At 50.5% G+C, this 21,236-nt stretch overlaps 1 protein-coding gene, 1 long non-coding RNA gene and 1 pseudogene across 7 annotated transcripts in view; all 3 read right to left on the bottom strand.

The window, feature by feature from the left end:
- LOC137643796 (uncharacterized) overlaps positions 1-21,236 on the bottom strand; it is a 703,394-nt gene that overhangs the window by 291,916 nt on the left and 390,242 nt on the right. The gene's annotated exons all lie outside the window — the stretch shown is intronic.
- LOC137643798 (uncharacterized) overlaps positions 1-21,236 on the bottom strand; it is a 96,128-nt gene that overhangs the window by 15,452 nt on the left and 59,440 nt on the right. For 3 of the 5 annotated variants that reach the window (XR_011045067.1, XR_011045070.1, XR_011045071.1), the window contains exons 2-3: positions 11,787-11,928; positions 566-782 (exon numbers count right to left, since the gene is read on the bottom strand). This is a non-coding gene — a long non-coding RNA (uncharacterized lncRNA). The remainder of the gene's footprint in view (positions 1-565; positions 783-11,786; positions 11,929-21,236) is intronic. The other 2 variants (XR_011045068.1, XR_011045069.1) reach the window with 1 other exon arrangement.
- Positions 15,579-15,697, bottom strand: LOC137644685 (5S ribosomal RNA; annotated as a pseudogene).

Raw genomic sequence — 21,236 nt, 5'->3', positions numbered from 1 at the left:
AACTCCAGTTTAGCAACAGCGAGTAAGTACGTCTTGTCGATAGCTCGACAGAGAGAAAATTGAGTCTTTGTTTACATTGAGTACTGGGTATCTGTACGACAGATGGCGCTGTTGGGCACACCCGCAACCTGTGTAGCGATCGCTGGCGAGTTTTTACTGTAGAGTTGTCTGTCGGGCAACAGAGTTGCAGCTATATAATCACCGGCTAAGTTAAATATTGAAAAATAGGCTGTTCAGTATTCCAACTTTATCCTTCTTAAGAATATATTTATCCATTTTAATCTACTTTTCCTACAATTTCCCAACAAAAAGAAATACAAAGTTGAAACCATTTAATAAGAAGTACATGATTGAGTTGGTGTAGATGTCACAACATCCAAAATACTTGTGAAAATCTACACAAAAGATTATGTAAAAGATTCTATCTTTCTTCTCTGACAAAACTCCCTAACAATTAAAACAAGAAAGACTCACAAGCAGAGAGATGACGATAAATTAAACGTAAAAAAAATAAGTAAAGACCAAATCATGGTCTCGTCCCCTACAAGATCATTTTCAAACTTACCATTAAGACATCCCATCCAGATTAGATAACTGCTGTGTAAACGTTGGCCTAGATAATGTTCCGTCAGCTGTGCAGAGTTAGAAATGGTGCTGTCTCTCTTCCAAAGGATTAATCAAATGCCGACTGCAACGATCACAGCCCAATCTCCACCTTTCTGGGCCTTTCCAAATTTGCTGACAAACTGATCATCTGGTTTTTTAATAAAAGCATCTTGAGTCTGGAAAATAAATTCCTGATGGCTACTATCCTCGTACAACAAATCAAGGAAATTCAAAATAATGTTCACTTTAAATTTGATTAGATGCAAATGAAAATTTTTTAGATAATTTCTGTATTTTTCATAATGATAAAAACCTTTAGCTATTTATTAGGGGTATTACTTTCGGTGAAACTGAAAGGACGAGCCATTAAATTTCTGGCGAGGGTTAACTACCCATTACGCTAGTTAGCGGGAGGTAGGAGGGTACCTTGCTACCAATGCCACTCACACACTTGTGATTTACCTCACTTTGCTTGGAGGTAAGACTTCAAGGGAGATAGGGTCGGTGGGTAAGTTTGTATAAATAGCTAAAGGTTTGTTTCAGTAGGAAAAATACAAATTATCTATGAATTTATGTTCCGTAACTGGAATATAAACCTACGCTATTTATTAGGGATGACTCGCCCATTAGGAGGGGTGGACGTCCTTGCCAATCTGGCTTTTGGCTTTACCCAGGGGCTCTGGACTTGTTAGTTCCTTTAGTGGTTGCAACCTCACCATCTTTGTGAGCTAAGGATGGGTGATTTGGGGGAACCCATGGGTCTATCTGCTAAGTTATCAGCAGCCATTGCCTGGCCCTCCCTGGTCTTAGCTTGGGTGGAGAGGGGGCTCAGGTAGTCACTGATCATTTGTTTAAATGGTCAGTCTCTAGGGCATTGTCCTGCTTGTTAGAGCAATGTCAGTGTCCCTTCCTCTGCCATTCATGAGCGACCTTTAAACCTTTAAACCAGGCCTATGAGGTACACTATTACTATTATTAGTTGCTAAGATACTATTCTATTTGGAAAATGCAGGATGCTATAAAGGCAAGGGCTCCAACAAGGAAAAATAACCCAGTGAGAAAACGAAGTAAATAAAATACAAAAGATGTAATGAAAAATTAAAGTATTTTAAGAACAACACCAACATTAAAATAGATCTTTCATAAATAAACTATAAAAAGAGACTTATGCCAAGGTTTGGATTGTTACTCATATACTGAATAAGTCAATTGTCCTAAAGTGAATGGTGGCATTCGAATGTAATTACGACAATTGCCATATCAGTAAGAGTTGAAGGTATTAAATTATACAGGGCCAAGAGAAAAACTTTCTTCAGGGTCAGGTGCCATCTTGAGGGATCGCAGTACCTTTGTCACATCCCAAGACGGGGGTTTGAGTTCCAGAGGTGGGTAGGTCTGTTCAAAGCTCCCGATAACTCTCACAAGGAAAAGAGATAGAGTCCCTTTAGTTTAAAGACTTGGCTCAAGGCTATCGCTCTGCAGATGGGATACTGAGCCTCCTTGCTTGTTGATGTAAGTCACCACTTTGGAGTTGCTGCTCATCAACCCCACATGGAGACCTTTGAGGGTCTCTGAAAAGTACAGTAATGCTAGATTTGCCACTTTCATTTTCAAGTAATTGATGTGTAAGGTTTTATCTTCTTGTGATCATATCCTTGAAATCTGCTCTCTCTGAAGGTAGGCTCCCCATCCTTGGCGAGAGGCCTCCGTAAAGAGAAGAAATTCTGGAGGCAGAATTTGTAGTGGGGTTCTGGCTAACAACTTCTCTGTCCTCAATCACAACAAGAGATCTGCTCTCACTTCTCATGGAACCTCCACTAAAGCTGAAGGAGGGTCTGGTGTCTGGGACCACTGGCTCTTTAGAGCCCACTGCAATGAGAGAAGAAACATCCTTCTGAAGGGAACCAGCTTCTCTAGGGAGGATAGATGTCCCAGGAGTCTCTGCTGAAAATGAGCTGGGAGATTTTCCCTTTTGAGAAAAGATTCTGCCACTTGTCTGAACCTCTGCATCCTGTCTGAAGATGGAAACACTCTGGCTCGGACAGACTCTAAGTCCATACTCAGGTATCAAAGGCGCTGCTGGGTAATGAGACTGGACTTCTCGAGGTTCAACTGGACTCCCAACTCTCTAAAAAAATTGAGAAGATCTCTGTGGTGTAGTAGCTGAGATCTTGAGTCTGCCACGAGAAGTCAGTCACCTAGGTACCTCAACAGCCCGATACCAATGACACGAGCCCAAGCAATGACAAGGGCAAAGACTGGTAAAGACCTGGGGTGCTTTGGACAGGCCAAAGCACAACACCTTTAAACAGTAGATACTTCCTAGATCTGGGATGGATAAGGATCTGAAAGTAAGCATCTTTCAGGTCTATGGTCAACATGAAGTTGTTCTCTCTAAAGGCTTGAACAACAGTGCATGGGATCTCCATCTTGAATCTTGTTTGGAGCACAAACTGGTTCAAGTGGAAGAGGTCTACAACAAGTCTCCAGCCTCCCAAGAACTTCTCTATCAAGAAGAGGTTGGTGAAGAAGCCTGGGGATCTGTCTGAGACCTCCTCTATGGCCCCTTTGGCCAGCATTTGAGAGACTTCCACCTCTATGATGGGACTATCAAAGTCTGAGCTAATGGGGGAGGACAGCCCCTGAAGGGGACGTGATACTCTGAATGGAGAACTGCCATCTGCCCCAGTAGCTCTGCAGGCATCCCCATACTGGTGGTAAGTCCGGAGATCTGTCTTCCCTAGCCGGAGCCACAACACCCTCTACCCTTCTGTCCGGAGAAGTGACCCCTCCAGCCAAAGTTGGGATTCCGATCCTGCTTTTTTGGTGGCTGACTGTCTGAAGGCGGGAGGAGCCAGTGCTGCTGACCCTGTTTAATTGGAGACTGTTTTAGAGGCTGTTGAGGGGCGGGCATCCTAGGAGCGGCTCTTCTCATGAACAAGAATTGGTCGGCTTTTGCCACAGCAACCTCTGTGGAAGGAAAATGTAGGAAAGTCCACAACATAGAGTTTTGCAGGTATAGCGCATCCTTTTGGGACAACTTTGAGCACCTTGCCATGACAGTGTCTCTATGATCGAAGACAATTTCTCCACAATGATAAGCATCAATGACCTTTGATGTCGGGATGATAGAAAACTCAAAATCAATCAATCAATCAATCTCCATAAGGAGACCGATCGATGGACCAGGAATTCCAAGGCCTTAACTCCCAGACATTGACATTTCATCAAACTGCTTAATTACGTCAGGATTCTTCATATTTTCTGTAGTAGCAAAGCGTGACATTGCCCCTGACCAGTGGTCTAGCCAGGAGCAGGCCTGAATAGCTGACATGGCAGCTACCTGCATCTTTTGCATCTCAGATGCTCAAAAGGTGCAGTAACTGCTCTGAACCTGGGCACAAAGAGGGTCTCCTTGACCGTCTAGAGGACATATAAGACTCATAACTTTAAGGAAATCTTACGTCTCGTATGTGAGGGTTGGAATCTTGAAGGGGCTACACCAGTAGGACTGGTTCTTGCTCCATCAGGGGTCATCAATAATAGTCAACGATGTGTCATTATATGTGGGCTCCTGCCTAGCAATTATGTGTTGAGGTTCCTGCTTCAGAAAGATATTGGAAGCTTTCACCTTTCCTTAGACGTGAATGCGTTCACGCCTGTGGCTCGGACGGTGAGAAGAGGCCGCTGTAAGAGAATGGGCAGAGCCACATTTATTTACTCTAGTGATAAGCGATTCTATCCACGTTGGGATGAGGTTGGACAGCAGGGGACTCTTAGTCTGAACTTGAAAGTTGTGATGAAAAAAGATTTATCAGAAGAGGTCTACTTGGAATGTCTTTTTCTGGAAGCAAATTAATATTGAGGAGAACCGGGTCTCTTTCCAATTATTATCATTATTACTTGCTAAGCTACAACCCTAGTTAGAAAAGCAGGATGCTGAAAGATCAAGGACTACAACAGGGAAAATAGCCCAATAAGGAAAGGAAATAAGAAAATAAATAAACTATATACTGTAGGTTATAAGAAGTAATGAATAACAATATAAATAAATTTAAGACAAGCAACAACTTTGAAATAGATCTGTCATATATAAACAATAAAGAGAGAATAGTGTGCCTGAGTGCACTCTCAAACAAGAAAACCCTAACCCAAGACAGTGGAAGACCATGATAAAGAAGCTATGGCATTACCCAAGATTAGAAAACAATGGTTAGATTTTGGAGTGTCCTTCTCTTAGAAGAGGTGAAGATATAGGGTTCTGTCACCTCTTTCCTTTCATGTCTCTGAAAAGAAATATGACAAATTCGGAGATAATTTGTATTTTTCCTAACCATACAAACCTTAGCTATTTACATTGGGTTTACCTTTCGGCGTAGCTGAAATGACGAGCCAATAGTTTTTAACGAGGGTTAACTACCCCCGCGCTAGTTAGCGCGGGTAGGAGAAGGGGTAGCTTGTTACCCCTCCCCCCCCACACACCGGTGATTTGCTTTTCACTTCACTTAAAGGTGGGACTTGACTTGGGGGACAGGGCTGGCGAGCAAATATGTGTAAATAGCTAAGGAAAGGCTTTGTGGAGATTGGTGTCTATTAGCATGCCTAGATAAACCAGTCGTTGGGACGGCTGCAGAGAGGACTTCTCGAGGTTTACCATGATCCCCAGATCCTGGCAAAGACTCAGAAGCCTGTCTCGGTGTCGAAGAAGGGTCGACTCCGAGTCTGCTAGGATCAGCCAGTCGTCCAGATAACGAAGGAGACGGATGCCGTTCCTGTGCGCCCAAGATGAAATCAGGGTGAACACTCTGGTGAACACCTGAGGTGCTGTGGAGAGACCGAAACACAGCACCTTGAACTGGTAGGTCTTGTCGTCTAGGCTGAATCTCAAGTACTTCCTGGAAGACGGATGGATTGGGATCTGGAAGTACGCGTCCTTTAGATCCAGTGTGCACATGAAGTCTAGAGGTCTCACCGCAAGTCTGACCGTGTCCACTGTCTCCATGCTCAACCGAGTTTGCTTGACAAACTCGTTCAGAGCCGAGAGGTCGATGACAGGTCTGCAGCCTCCAGACGCCTTCTTTACAAGAAAGAGTCGACTGAAGAAGCCTGGGGAGCCGTCCTCGACCTCCTGGAGAGCATCCTTCTTGAGCATGGTCTCGACATCCGCCCGAAGGGCCAGCCCCTTTACCGATCCCATGACATAGGAGCTCAACGACACTGGATTCGCTGTCAGGGGAGGTTGAGATGTTATGAACGGGACGCGATAGCCTTGGCCGATCACAGAAATCGTCCAAACATCGGCCCCATGTTGCTGCCACCTGTGCACGCAACTTTGAAGGCATCCCCCCACAGGTGGACACGCGGGGGGACTGCCACTCCTAGCGTTTGCGGCCGCGGCCGCTCCCTCTAGGAGTCTTGCCTCCCTTGGAGGACTTACCGCCCCTTTTGTCCTTGGCTGGAAAGGGCTGGGGCTTAGACACCACTTTCTTAGCTGCCGGTGCCTGCTTTGGTGTCTTGCAAGGCTGCTGCTGCTGTTGCTGCGGAGCTGGAGGCTTATAAGGCCGAGCTGTAAGGGCCCTATGGATGAGGGAGTCCTGGCTAGACTTCCTCCACCTCTCAGCCGTTCGTTCCATATCCTGAGGCTCCAAAAGATTCCCCCCAAGGAGGGAAGCATGTCTGAGCCTACAGACATCCACGGCGGGGACCTTCGGGTGAAACTTCTCGGTCACCGCATCACGCCGCTTCAATACCGAGTTGGCCCACAGGGTGGTAGCCTGGTGTGCCAGGAACTCGATGGAGCGGGTGCCCGAGAGTAGGAAGGTCTCCAGGGCCTTCCTATTGGTCTCCTTAGACAAATCCTCGGAGCGCAATAGGATGCCCAGAGACCCTAGCCATATATCCAGCCACGAAGTGGCCTGCATGGCGCACTTCACGACCTTCTCATGGCTCAGGATCTTCAACGCCGAGAACGTCACCTGCCGGGTGGAGAGCTTCTCGAGAGGAACTCCCTTAGTAAGCTCTTCTACAGAATGATGGAGAGGAAGAGCGAGACTAGACTCCCCCAAGATCTCAAAATACCTCCTCTGCTGGAGACGAGGAGGTGGGAGGAGTTTGTTCCCAGCAGAGGAACGACTGGAGGAAGCAAGAGCCGCGAGTTGGGCATTGGCCCTGGCTCTGGCACTCTTCAACCCCTGGGACCAGGGCAGAGCCGCACTGGTCTTAGGGGCTTCTGAGTACTGTACACCTGGTCCAGGACCATGTCCTTGCCTTCTCGGGGGGCGATCACGGTGTCCATGAACCCGTTGAGTTGCCTCATCAGGCTCAGGACCTGCCAGAAGGCATGCTCAGACTCCTGCTGGTCTCCTCCTTGCGGACTGGCAGCTAAGTCTCCCGTCCCCGGAATCTCTTCCTGGGGAGATGCGTGGACGTTCTCCCGGGGTGCAGCTGGTTCCTGACGAATCCTAGAAGACGACTTCGGGATTGTCTTGGAGTCCTTGGGTTCCCTCCTGGGCGGGATACACGACCCCAACAAAGAGGTTCGGAAAGCGCCCTCCGCGCGAGACGATTCTCCTCCATGAGGAGACAACTCCCCCCTTGGTGCGAGGGGGAGACTATCACCTCACTGGATTCTACCGAGGACGGAAAAGCCTCGTCCTAGGGAGAAGGAGAAAGCACCTGCGAAGGGGATGGAGCCTTCCTGACAGACCTCTTAGGAACCAACTTCTCCCTGGGAGAAGTCACCACGAAGTCCACTCCTCTCCTTCTCTTCAGCAGGGGCGAGGCAGCACTTGACTTGTGTCCTTGATCGGCGAGTGCCGACTTCATAGCCTTCACCTACGCCCACATCAGAGGACCAAACCAAGTCTGCCGAGACACGGACACAGAGTTCGAGATTCCCGCTGGAGGGAAGGGGATCGGGCGATCCTTCGGAGTGCACACCACTGGACCTGCCTGAAAAGAAAGGGGGGAAGAAAGTTGTAATGACCTCTCCGATGTGTCTTCCCTATCCTGCACATGAGTCCTGCGCTTCGGCGGAGGCGATCCTGAGTGCGGTCTGGCTACACGCGTCCCTGATGCTGTCGCAGTCTGCGAAAACCGACGCGAACGGGGGTCGTGCTGATGCTCGTACGTAGGCGAAACTACGGGATCGCGCGCGAGAGAATGTTGAGGCGCGGGCGTGCAAACGCGCAAAGACAAACGAGCGCGGGAGCGATCGCACGCAGGCGAGCGGTCGCGTGGGCGCGCAGGCGAGTGGGCGCGAGGGCGCACAGGCGAAAAGAGCGCGTGGGCGAGCTGGCGAGTGAGCACGTTGGTGAGCTGGCGAGTGAGCACGTTGGCGCTTCGGCGAGGGAGCGCGTTGACGCGTGGCGAACGAGATCGCTCCGATGACTGCTGACGATGTTGCCCTGGAGACCTGTAGCGCGTGGGAGGGCGATGGCGAGCAGGCGATCGGCGGCGCGCTGGTAAACGCTGGCGCGTAGGCGAGCGATGGCGCGATGGCGCGCTGGCGCATGGTGGCACGTTGGCGAGCGATAGCGCGTAGACTGCGTAGGCGAACGACCGCGCGTGGGCGAGCTGAAAGAAGGCGACCCATGTCCCTCCAGATCCTCTGGGCGACGGCGCGTTGGAGAACGCTTGCGCGCAGGCAATAGGTCACGCGGGCGGTCTGGAGATTGTCGATGTTCAGGTGATCGTTGATGCGCTGGGGACTGTTGACGCGCAGGAGATCGCTGACGAGCAGGCGAATGTTGATGCGTCTGTGATCGCTGGCGTGCTGGTGATCGCTGGCGTGCTGGTGATCGCTGGCGAGCAGGAGGGCGATGCGTGGAATCCTGTGAGGGAGCTGCCGGCACGGGGCGCAGAGGCGAACGCTCACGAACGGGCTCAGGCGTACAGGCATCTTGGAAGTACGCGCTGGAGACCGCGAGCGTTGTTGCGCTGGAACAGGCTGACGAGCAGGATCGCGAGGGCGAGCAGAAGAGTCCTTGGTCAAGACCTGAACCAAAGTTCTAGGTCGGGCAGGCGAGCGTGGGCGCACAGGGCGCGAGTCAGGAACTGGGAGCGCAGGTGCGCACTGACGAGCAGGAGATCTAGAGCGCTCAGGGGAACGCTGGCGCACTGGGCGCTCAACAGGAACAACAGGCTGAAGGATGTCCTCAGGAGAGCGCTGGCGAGAAGAGGGACGACGATCATCAGGAGAGCGCTAGCAAACAGGAGAACGCTGACGATCGGGAGAGCGCTGACGAGCAGGGGAGCGCCTGTGCGCTAACACTGCAGAAGGGCGCGCAGGGGAACCCTGACGCGCAAGGGAAGAACCCACACCGTGGGAAGCATCCCTTTGCCCCTAAGGGACCGTTGCACTTCGGCTGACGAGGACAGGCTGCTGGACGTCTGCACCAGAAGTGGAAGGTCTGGAAGGCGTAGGAGACCGATCCCCGGAGAGGTCTAAGGAAGCTGGAGCTGCAGGCTGCTTACGGCGAGGAGAGTCACCCTCGGTGGAAGGAGGCGAAGATTCAAAAAGGCGCCTCTTAGCACCCTTATAGGGAGACGGGAGGCCCTTGCGGCACAGCGGACGGTGAGCCTTACGGCGAAGACGGCCACGAGGGAGATCGTCAGAACCATCAGTCCTCCAAAGGGGAGTCTCAGTCAAAGCACTCCCCCTAGAGGGAGGCTTGGCAGCAGAAGAGCCCGCGGGACTCCCTTCCCCCTTCGAAGGATGTACGGAAGGGGGAGGAGAGCCTTCAGCACCATCATCCACAACAGCACCCGCAGAGGATTGACCCGACCCGTCGGAAGCCTCTGCCACCACGACGTCGACGATAGACAGAGGATCTACCTCTGCTATCACCGGCGACTGCTTAACAGCGCCCCCAACTGGACAAGGTCAATCAGGGCTTCCCTGGAGGGCAGGCCCTTAAGCCCCAAGGAAGCCCAAATCTGAAAAAGATCATCATTAGACAAGGAGTCATTAGCAACAACCTCCCCCGGAGGAGGAGGAGGAACCGCCCCGCTATGGGAGGCGACGCCCTCTCCCCCAATCCAAGGTGGGGAAACAGAACTAGGGCCTGCGAGGGGGAGCTTCGGAGGAGGTTTGGGCGGCGAAAGAAGAGTCCCGAGAGCCTTCCTCCTTCAAGGCAACCCCGGAAGGAGAACGGTCTCTCTTGCACTTCTTCTTGCGCCGGCGGCCAAACCTCTCCCACTGGGAGGCAGACCACTCCCTGCACTCACTACACGTGTTCTCTCTGTCACACCGTCGGCCTCGACACTGCGGGCAAAGGATGTGAGGATCTGTGTCCACCGCAGACATAAATGTACCGCAAGGGCGACCGGCAATCCCAGGGCACTTGCGCATGGTGAACAATAAAGGGTGAGGCCAACTTCAAAACGCACACACACAAACTGGAAGAAAAAGCAAAAAAAGATTAAGGCTGTCAACGAGGACGATGGACAGACACGTCTGTTCATCGCCGGAGCCAAAAGTGAAGTGAAGCAAATTACCGGTGTGTGGGGGGGGAGGGGTGGCAAGCTACCCCTTCCCCTACCCCCACTAACTAGCGCGGGTGTAGTTAACCCTCGTTAAAAACTATTGGCTCGTCATTTCAGCTACGCCGAAAGGTAAACCCAATGTAAATAGCGTGGTTTGTATTTCGGTTACGGAACAAATCTGAAATTGCTACTCTCTCAGTAGCTTGTGGGATAATACTGTAGGTAAGTTGGGATTAATATTTGTCTGTGCAGACCTTGGTAAAATATTACGTTTATTTTATTATTTCGTCTAAAAGACGAGTCAAAGCAAGAATTTGTCAAGTGTCCCCACGAGTGTGTGATAAGATACTGGCATGTTCAGGTTGCACACTCGCGTGCAGGGATGGTGGCATGTTCTGTGACATTAGCACACACACGTGAGGGTATGCCAATACGTGTGGTTGAGACACGTGGAGCCGAGACGTTTGTTGACATTGATAAAACTTTTGCCTTCTGAAAGGGATGTTGGGAAAGGGAAGCCAACGTTCGTACTCTGATGAAACAGCCAAACCTGTACAGTGGAATTTGTCATGGACACAACTGTGGATTTCCTATCAACATCCGAAGAAGATAATGGTGAATTGTTGGGCCTTTCTGTGGCAAAAGGTGATGCTGCGGGCCCCTTGGTATACGAAGCAACCCAAACTCGTATATACGAGCCAGGGAAAAGTAAGCACCTTCCACGATGGCTGCCTCCGTACAGGGGGATATGTCTTCTCATTCAGCACATGGGAAGAAGTCCTCAGATGAGAGTGGGATGAAATATTCAGCACTTTTACTGGAGAGTCCTCCAAAGGTGAGAAGTCACCTTGGCTCTGAAAATCTGAAACAAAAGCGTCACGATCACCACTGAGCACACTCATGGGGGGAGATGGGAATCCGAGTAGATTGGTATAATGTGGAACTAAAGATATTGGAACTGAGTCCAGTCCAGGCTGTGCAGGAGCTGAAGCCATAGAATAAGTATCAGGTAGGGACTCATGTTTGCTATGCACTAAGGGCAACAAAACATTAACAAGAGTTTCACTAATCTGAAAATTATGGAGATAATGGCTGCACCCTCAGTTAAGAGGGTCACAGGAGGCTTCTTGCTCTCAACAAAAGAAGACGGGGAAGGGGACCCATCCTTCTTAGCTCTCTTCTTGCAACGTGCATGGAACTTCTCCCACTGGGAGGGTGGACACTACCACCAAATTTCACATGGCTTACCACGGCAGTTCAAGCACGAGGGGTGCTTATGTTCCTCAAGAGCGACCTTCACGACCACGGAATGTCAGTATAGTACTGTACCTTAAAAGCCTTTTATCTCACAAAGCACACTGAAAGAAAAAGCCCTGGAGAAAGAAAGAATCCAGCATGGGGTCATGATCGTAGTGTGGGAGATCAGTTATAAGGAGAGTGACTCGTCATCTCAGAGGTATAAGTGCACTACCCAATCATGGCGTTGCCTGGTAACCATACATGGTTGCCAGCTATACATTTTTCTTTCAAGTCGTAGCAAAATAACTTGGGAGTAAACCCATATAAATGACTCGGATGTTTGTATCCGCACAGGAACAAACTCATGTTAAGCTGATGTTGGAAGATGTTAGAATCATGGATAAAAATGGCTACCCCACTGAAGAAGGAAAAGCTGGGCTTTGTCACCAACATACAATGACTGGGCTGATTTATAAAGGGCTTGAGTCCAATGATGTGGAAGCACAGTGTACGCTGGCAATATGACCACAGCAGTCTCCTTGCATTGCCTTGGTGGTTGGGATGTACGACTTCTTCAATTACAATTTCAAAGTCTCCCTGAAACAAAATTTACTTTAAGAATACAATAAAAAATAAAAGTTTAACCATAAAATACAATGTATATGTTTTACAATCCTATGGAGAAATATGCTTAAATTATTAAGGAATAAAAATCATAAAATTATTAAGAATATTGAGCAATGCTTGACTTGGCTAAAGATAATGTTGTACAGAACACTATTAAAACTAACCCAAGGCTGGAAAAGAATAGGTATACTTGACCACCAAAGAAAATGGTCATAGACAGAACCTGGTTAGTCAGTACAGTACATATGCATATGACAAATTCAGAGATAATTTGTATTTTTCCTAACCATACAAACCTTAGCTATTTACATTGGGTTTACCTTTTTAGCGTAGCTGAAATGGCGAGCCATTAGAATTTAAAGAGGGTGTATTACCCCCGCGCTAGTTAGCAGGGGGGTAGGGGAGTGGTAGCTAGCTACCCCTCCCCCCCTCACACACCAGTGAACTGCTTCACTTCACTTAGAGGTAGGACTTGTCTTGGGGGACAGGGCTGGCGGGCAAATACGTGTAAATAGCTAAGGTTTGTATGGTTAGGAAAAATACAAATGATCTCCGAATTTGTCATTTGTTCCGTAACTGAAATACAAACCACGCTATTTACATAGGGTGACTTACCCCTTAGGAAGGGTGGAAAGTCCCCAGCCATACTGGCTTTGGCTTTACCCGGGGACTCAGAATCCGAGTGAGTCGCACTCGAGAAAAGGAGTCCCTGCACCTCACAAGTTCCTTGCTCCGCAAGGAACCGTGTGGCCTACATAAGCTTGTGTGTGAAGGAAGAAGTGTGACCCATCCTAGGCAGTTGACCTGGAGTTCCAGAAGGAACTCTGGGTTAGGACGTTCCCAATACCACCTCGTCAGGGTATGGGGGACGCGACAGTATTGACTCAATACTCGGAACACAAGGAAGCATGGTTTACCTGCAGAGGTTTGAGGTCAGCTATGCAGAGACCAGGATGCTGCTTCCCAGTAGAGGGGACGATGAAGACAGAAGTAAGGGTCAGACATACTTCTTTCGTTCATGCAGACTAAAACCTGATAACAATGCCCTCAACCTTCTGCTACCTGTCCAAAAAGGAGCCTGAGGTTAGACCAGCTGTTGTGTAGCCACCACAGAGCGATAGAAAACGTATCGAAACTTCTGTGGGTCACGCCCTGCAGGAAGCGGGCTGCGAAGGTCATTAGACGTTTCCAGACCCCAGTTTGTAGCACCTGCGTCACAGGGTAGTATTACTCCAAGGCGAGGGACGTTGCGATGTATCCGACATCGTGCTGTAGGGCGACGTGACGGGGGAGGGTCTGGATTCAGGTCGAGATGAATGTCCTTGAGTCCGAGCTGAAGAGGTATACTGGTGTTACTGTCATTAGAACACCCAGTTATATCAGAGTCTTGAAACTATACTAAAATACATTCTACCAAGGTAGAAGTAAACAATCACAACAACTGCTGCCTCAGATTCAAGCACATGAAATGTGACTTACTTGTCATGGATTTCTTCATGTTGTATATCTAATGGATTAAGTCCCCAAAATTGTGGTAAGATACGTTAATTTGCTTATAGTATGTATTTTTGTACCTTTTTGATATTATGTTTTTATTTGTACCTTTGATATAGCCAATGGCACCCTACCAGTTTTGTAGGCATTAGCCTAAAAGTGTTTTCTTTTGTTTTCAGTTATACTCAATTAAGGGCTCATGGTTTATATAATAAACTACAAAAAGGACCATGGAATGTTATTGATACCCAATTTGAGAATCAACACTGAACGGGGCTAAAATCAACAAATAAATACAGAGCCACGTACTGTTCACAAGAACATACTGGTGACTCTCCCTTGTGTCCTTCTTGTGCTCCCAACACGGCTGCACGTGAGGACAAACTGCAGCTGTTCCCAAAGATAACCCCTCGATTCCTTTACTGGCAAGAAGGAGGTTTGGGTCATCTGGTACAGAAGGGTGACTCGAAATCTTGAAGGAGTTGGACTGAAGGGCCGGGACCCCAAGATTCTGAGTCTAGCAAACAACTCAGGAGCGAACCTGAATGTTGCCTTCCCCTATTCCTTAGAAAGGGCGGAGTCGTACAAGACCAAGAAGATTGCTTACACACTGGCCGAGGCCAGAGTGAGCAGGAGCACCATCCCCCAAGACGGAATACGATCATAGGCCTGACGTAATGGTTCTTGAGAAGATCTCTTAAGGGACTAAAAAGTCCGAACCATGCTCCATGGAGGAGGTCTCACTCCAACTGGGGGCAGGGACGGTCGCAGCTTCGCATGAGCGAGGAAAGGTCCAGAGGGAAGGAAAAAGTCTATTCCTCTCAGCCTTAAGGCCAGGGAAAGGCTGAGCGACAGGCTTCACTGCCGAGAGCGGAAAGGAGTTTCCTCCCGCCGAAAAGCAAAAGTTCGTTATTGCTGGAGAAGAGGCCTCAAGGGAAGAGGTATCTCTCCCACGACACCAACCACAGAAGACTCTCCACTTCGCCTGGTAGACCCCTGCGGATGACTATCGCAGGTGAAACGACCTCCGCCCCGCGACTGTAGCGGGTTGTCTCTTCTTGAGGAGGAGGCGTAGTGTCTCCAGGCGTGAAGCCGAAGCGATGCCCCGGCTCGTGAAAGATGTTGTAGTGTGGTTGTTTGAGTAGCCTGTGCCGTGGGAGAAGCTCTCCCGGGAGTTCCGTCAGGGGAAGCAGAGGGTCCGGAAACCGTTCCGCGTATAGTCATAGTGGAGCTCTCAAAGGTTGACAGACAACCTGGTCTTGTTGAGACCCATTCTCAACAGACAACAATGGTGGGAAGACGCAGGCGTCGATGTCGTCCCACCATCACCGGAATGCAACTTGCCAAAGAATCTTGGGGTCTGAGACTGGGGGGAAGAACAGCAGAAGCTTGAAGTTCCAAGCTGTCGCGATCAGGTCCCCCAGGCCAGGACTTGCTGGTTACTAAAGGCCAAAGACCCCCAGGTACCCTCTATCTGCGAGGCTCCGCTCAGATAGCCGGAGAGAACATTCCTCTGCCCGGAATGAGCGAGCCGATAGTGGTAGTGAAAGGATCTCGGATCATCTCAGTATCTCTACTGCAAGATGCGAAGGTATGAAAATGCGTCCCTTGCTGGTTGGAATACGCCAGTACCATGAAGTCGTCGCGCACGAAGCGACTCAGCAGGAGCTGTAGAATCTGTAGAGGGGCCAGACTACGGCCCCTAAGCCTGCCTGAATGATGGAGAGGTATCCTTCAGGTCCCGACCATAGGCCTGAACCGGAACATCCCCCCCCCCCTTTTCTTCGACGAGTCCGAGAACAGCATCAAAATGTGGGGAAAGGACGAGAATATCCACTCCCATCAAGAGGTTCCATAGATCAACACCCATTGGAGGTCTAAACGTTCCGCTGGTCCCATAGGGGCCAGAAAGTCCGGTTAATCGTTGCGTTGATACCACCGGAACTTGGGCCGCCCCACAGGGAACTTATCCTGAGGCGACCATTCGGGACTTCAGACGGGTCAATGAGAAAAAGAGACCTAGGAAACGTTCCAAGGTAGGGCTGAAAGCTCTGCTTGACTGAGAACAGGTACTGCGACTCTCCTCAGCCTTGCCACAGTCAACTGAAGGGAAGGCTCGGAGAAGGAGGCAACAGCATCTGGCGTTCCCAGGCGGTCACCCATCCAAGTACTGACCAGACCCGACGTTGCTTAATTTCGCTGGACGGACGAGAAGCGGTGTTTCCAACGTGGTAAGGCCGTTGACTCAATATCATGGCTAGATACTCCAGATGTTGGGGCAGAAGTAGAGAAGGCTCCTAGCAAATTACCATGATCCCTCACTCATGGTAAGGACCCGGAAGCTTGTCCCGGCGTTGAAGAAGGTCGAACCTGAGCCTACCGGAGTTGACCAGACCTCCAAAAGGCAAAGGAGGCGGAAGCCTGCTCCTGAGTGGCCAGGAGGAAAGCAGGGAGAGTTCTCTGAGGAAAAACCTGCGATGCCGCGGCGGGATCGCCACACTGCATCTTAAGTCTAGGTTGAATTCCAAGAGCTTCCTGGAAGATGGATGGAATGGAAACTAAAAATACCCGTCCTTCCGATCCAGGGCCTAAGGAATCCTGTCGCCTCGTTACCAGTCTGATCGATTCTGCTGTTCCACGCTGGACGAAGTTTGTTCGACAAACTTGATCAGAGCTGAGAGGTCGACGACGGAATTCCCGTCTCAGATGCTTTCCTATGAGAAAGGATCGACTGAAGAAGCCGGGGAGTGAAGCCGTCGACGACCCTATGGAGGACCTTCTCCTAAGGCATGGATCATTCTACCCAAACGGGCAAAACTCTTGCCGACCTCATGGCATAGAGGTTCAATGACACTGAATTCGTTGCAGAGACGTAGAGATGGTAAGAGCGAGGCGCGATATCCTTGGCGGATCACGGAGATCGTGCAGGAATCGGCATCGGGAAGCTGTTATCCGGATGAGTAACCTTAGGCATCCTCCCAGCATGAGACCTGCAAGGGGGGGTTGCTAATCCTAGAGTTTGTGAACTCTGCCGCTCCCTCAAGGATTATGCCCCCCGGGAGAGCCTCCCGTGCTACCTGTCCCTGACAGGAGGGGACTGCTAATGGACACCTTGTCTTAGCTGCCGTAGCTGGTCCGATAACTTAAGCCGACGAGGCTGAAAGAAAAGGCGCTGGAGGCCTGCAGGGTCTGGAAGAAAGCGCCCTGGAGGAGTGAAAACGGAAGTCGACTTCCTCCGCACAACCGCTGTCCATGTCTCTGTCCTTGGGCACAAACAAGCTCTTCTCAAGGAGGGAAGAGTGTCTGAGCTTGTCGACATTCACGGAGGAGACTCCGAGAGGAAGCCCTCGGTCACTGCGTCTAGATGGTCCAACATCGAGCTTGGCCGCAAGTTCAAAACTTGGCGACGAAACGCCAAGGTGCTTGATCCGAGAGGAGGAAAGTACCCATGATCTTCCTGGAGCTTCCTTGTACAAAACCTCGGGTCACAACCGAGGAGGGAAAGGACCTGGTAAGCCCTTCCACGGGATGGAGAAGAGGAAGGGCTAAACCAGTCACCCCTTGCCCGACGGAGAAATCTCGAACGGAAAGCTCCCTGGCAAGACCCTTCCAGGGAATGATGGAGAAGGGCTAACCCAGGTTCTGGATCTGGAAAGAATGTTGCTCAGACCTCCCTGAAGATTCTTCCTGCTCCTGCATGTACCATGCTCTGCATTTATGGGGTGAAGACTGTGTTCTGGAAATACGCTCCAGAAGACTTGCCAGGCTGGCCAGGTTGCGAAACCCCGACGGGAATCGCGGTCGCAATCGCCCTGGTGCTCGCGCGATGGCAAATCATGGTTTGCGCGTGGCCGACGTGGAAGCGCCCATGCGCAGGAACGCAGGAGCGCAGGAGCGCAGACGAAAGTTCACAGGCGAGCGATGACCCGTAGACGAGCAATGGATACTGCAGGAATCGAGCCGACGTTCGCGCGACGGAGCACCGTCGGTTCGCGCGACGGAGCACCGTCGGTTCGCGCGACGGAGCACCGTCGGTTCGCGCGACGGAGCACCGTCGGTTCGCGCGACGGAACACCGTCGATTCGTGCGCGGGCGAACATTGGAGCGCATGTGCGCGGGCGTGTGATCGCGCAGGCGGTCGGGAGACCGATGGCACGTAGGCGAGCAATGGATACTGCAGGAATCGAGCCGACGTTCGCGCGACGGAACGCCGTCGGTTCGCGCGACGGAACGCCGTCGGTTCGCGCGACGGAACGCCGTCGGTTCGCGCGACGGAACGCCGTCGGTTCGCGCGATGGAATACCGTCGATTCGCGCGCGGGCGAACATTGGAGCGCATGTGCGCGGGCGTGTGATCGCGCAGGCACGTGGGCGTGCGGGTGAGCGCAGGCGGTCGGGAGACCGATGGCACGTAGGCGGGCGATGGCGCGTTGACGAGCGATGGCGCGTCTTGGCGAGCGATGGCCCGTAGGCGAGTGAAGGCGCGTTGGCAAGCGACGGCGCGTCGGCAAGCGACGGCGCGTTGGCAAGCGACGGCGCATTGGCAAGCAACGGCGCGTTGGCGAGCGGTGGTGCGTTAACAAAACGCTAGCGTGCAGGCGAAGAATCGTGCGGGCGCGTAGGCGATCGCTAACACGTAAGAGACTAGGGATAGTTAGCGCGCATCGCACTAAACAGAAGGCGCGCAGGTGCATCAGGAAGGTGAGCGATAAAGCGAGCTGTTAATCAGGCGATCCTGGACGGTCAGGAAAATCCGTTGGCGCCCATTGGCGCGTGGCAGAAAAGGGCGCGCGGATGTGCGCTGGCCATTGAAGAAAGCTGGCGCACAGAAGGACAGAGGTAAAGGTGAGCGCTGGCGAGCAGGAGGAGATCCACAGCAAGACTCAGCTACAGGAGATCGTGGTCCACAGCAGGCGAGTGCTAGATCGCTACTGATGGTGTCCAGGGGACCTGACACGCGTGGCAGATCGATGGCGATCGTTGACGCGCAGGAGATCGCTGACGAGCAGGCGAACGTTGACGCGTCTGTGGTCGCTGGTAAGCTGGTGATCGCTGGCGAGCAGAAGGCAACGCGTGGAATCCTGTGCGTAGAAGAAGAGACCTTGTCCAAGACCTGAACCGAAGTTCTAGATTGCGCGGGCGAACGTGGGCGCCTATCAGGAACCAACGGGAACAGCAGCGACGATCATCAGGAGGGCGCTGACGAGCAGGAGAGCGCTGGCGAACAGGAGAGCGCTAGCGATCAGGAAAACGCTGATGAGCAGGAGAGCGCCTGTGCGCTAACACTGAGCAGGAGAGAACACTGAAGAAGGGCACACAGGGGAACCCTGACCCGCAAGGGAAGCACCCCCGTGGGAGGCAACCCTTTGCCCTGAAGGGACCGTTGTCCGTCGGAAGACCGATGTCCGTCGGAAGATCGTTGACCGTCGGAAGACCGTTGTCCGTCGGAAAACCGTAGTCCGTCCGAAGACGAGGTCAGACTGCTGTCCATCTGCACCAGGGGCGGAAGGTCAAGAAGAAGGAGCTGTAGGCTGCATACGGAGATTCAAAAAGGTGCCTCTTAGCACCCTTATAGGGAGATGGGAGGCCCTTACGACGTAGCGGACGGTGAGCCTTACGGCGAAGGCGGCCAACAGCAACAACAGCAAAAGGGTCCTCCGAAGAGGAGTCTCTATGAGTGTACTCTCTCGCGAATGAAAGAGAAACACTTCGTAGAAGAGACGGGTCAGACAGTGACCTAAAAAGAGCAATCCTCCGAAGAGGGGCTCCTGCAGTTGCTCAGCCCCTTGAGCATAACTGCAGGTGCGACCGCTCAGCACCAAGAGCATAGTCGCACGAAAAAAGGCAAGAGAAGAACCCCCCAAAAGGGGAAAAACTCAAGCCTGGACAGGAAAACTTCCCTCGGGAAAAAAGTTACCCACCCAAGGAGGCGAGCCTCCTGAGTGATCTAAAATGAACTGGAGAGCTGTCAATCGTCACGGGAGTACTTCCAGGAGGAGACCCGCCCCTGACGAAGATCTGTAAGGGAGGCAGCAACAGCCAAATCCCCAGGCCTCAACTAGACAGCTCACTCCATCGTCACATTACAGAAACGAACTAGATCGGTAACTGTGAAAAATAAAAACAAAAACCATTACTTAACATTCATTCCCCCGGGAAGGCTCCAAAGAGGAATCCCGAGGGAAAGGAACACAAGAATTACACAACAGGCACGTGCCCACACAACCACTTACACTCACGGAAGGAGAGCTGTAACCAACACAGAATTATAACAATTATAATTATGTAACTATGTAATTATGTAATTTAAAAATGAATGAACACTAAAGAAAGAACGAAAACCCCGAAAGGAATCGTTCTACAAAGCTGAAAAATCAACAAATACAATTAGATTCAAACTAATTGAGAGAAAACGTACGGCGTAGCAACCCCACCCACACGAGAAGGAAGCTACTCAGACGTAGTAAAAGTAACGTAGTAAAAGGGTGAACGACCTCAAAGAGAGAGAGAGAGAGAGAGAGAAAGACCGAAGTCAAACTCGATCGCGAACCATGAAATTACACCATGGTGGCCTAACTGCCGAGGGCTCCACGGAGATATCGTACACTACACACACAAGCACAAACTCTGAAAAGAAAACTTACTTACTATATTCTATACTCAAATATATACATAAACACAAAAAAATGTTTACATATATATTGAGTAAAAGAAAAGTAAGTGATTAAGTAAAGACAAAACAAACAATGGCTGCCAAGCGAGGACAAACACAGAGACGTCTGTCCATGTCCGAGCCAAAAGTGAAAGTGAAGCAGTTCACCGGTGTGTGAGGGGGAGAGGGGTAGCTAGCTACCACTCCCCTACCCCCCTGCTAACTAGCGCGGGGATAATACACCCTCGTTAAATTCTAATGGCTCGCCATTTCAGCTACGCTAAAAGGTAAACCCAATGTAAATAGCGTGGTTTGTATTTCGGTTACAGAACAAATGACATTCGTATATATTTTGTATTTTCCTAACGATACAAACCTTAGCTATTTATTTAGGGGTTTTACTTTCGGCGTAGCTGAAATGATGAGCAATTAAAATTTAGCAAGGGTAGTAGGACTTCAAATGGGATAGGGCTGGCGGAAAAGTTTGTATAAATAGCTAAGGTTTGTATCCTTAGGAACAATACAAATTATCTACGAATTTGACATTTGTCTGCAACTGGAATACAAACTTATGCTATTTATTTAGGAGTGACTCACCCATTAGGAAGGGTGGATGTCCCTGCTAATCTGGCTTTTGGCTTTTACCCAGGGGCTCCTTATCTGAGTATGTTAGTACTCATAATAAGAGGTCCCTGTGCCTCGCTAAAACCTTGTTATGCAAGGTCCGTGGCATACGCAAGCTTTGTGTTGAGATATTTAGAAGTGTGACCATCCAGGTAAAGTTATTCCGAGTCTTTAGTAGGAAAAAATGTTGTAACCAAGACTTTCCCAATACCACCTCACCAGGGTATGGGGACACAACAGTATTAGCTTAATACTAGGTACACAGGGAGCACGGATTACCTACCGTGGTTTGAGGTCAGCTTGTGCAGAGAACCCAGGATGCTGCTTTCCCCAAGACGAGAGAATGAAGAAAAGAATAAGAGGCAGTCAAACCTTTTCATTCATGCAGACTAAGACCAAGTAACAGTGCCTTCAACCTTCTGCACACCCCAGCCTGACGAACCTACGTCACTAAGAAGTTCCTCTTGAATGCCAAGGACATAGCTACGCCCGACATCATGAGCTCTGGG

This window comes from Palaemon carinicauda, chromosome 7, assembly GCF_036898095.1.
Source record: "Palaemon carinicauda isolate YSFRI2023 chromosome 7, ASM3689809v2, whole genome shotgun sequence".
NCBI classification, from domain to species: Eukaryota; Metazoa; Arthropoda; class Malacostraca; order Decapoda; family Palaemonidae; genus Palaemon; species Palaemon carinicauda.
The sequence above is the reverse complement of the archived record's forward strand: the minus strand, read 5'-3'. Positions and strand labels throughout refer to the sequence as shown.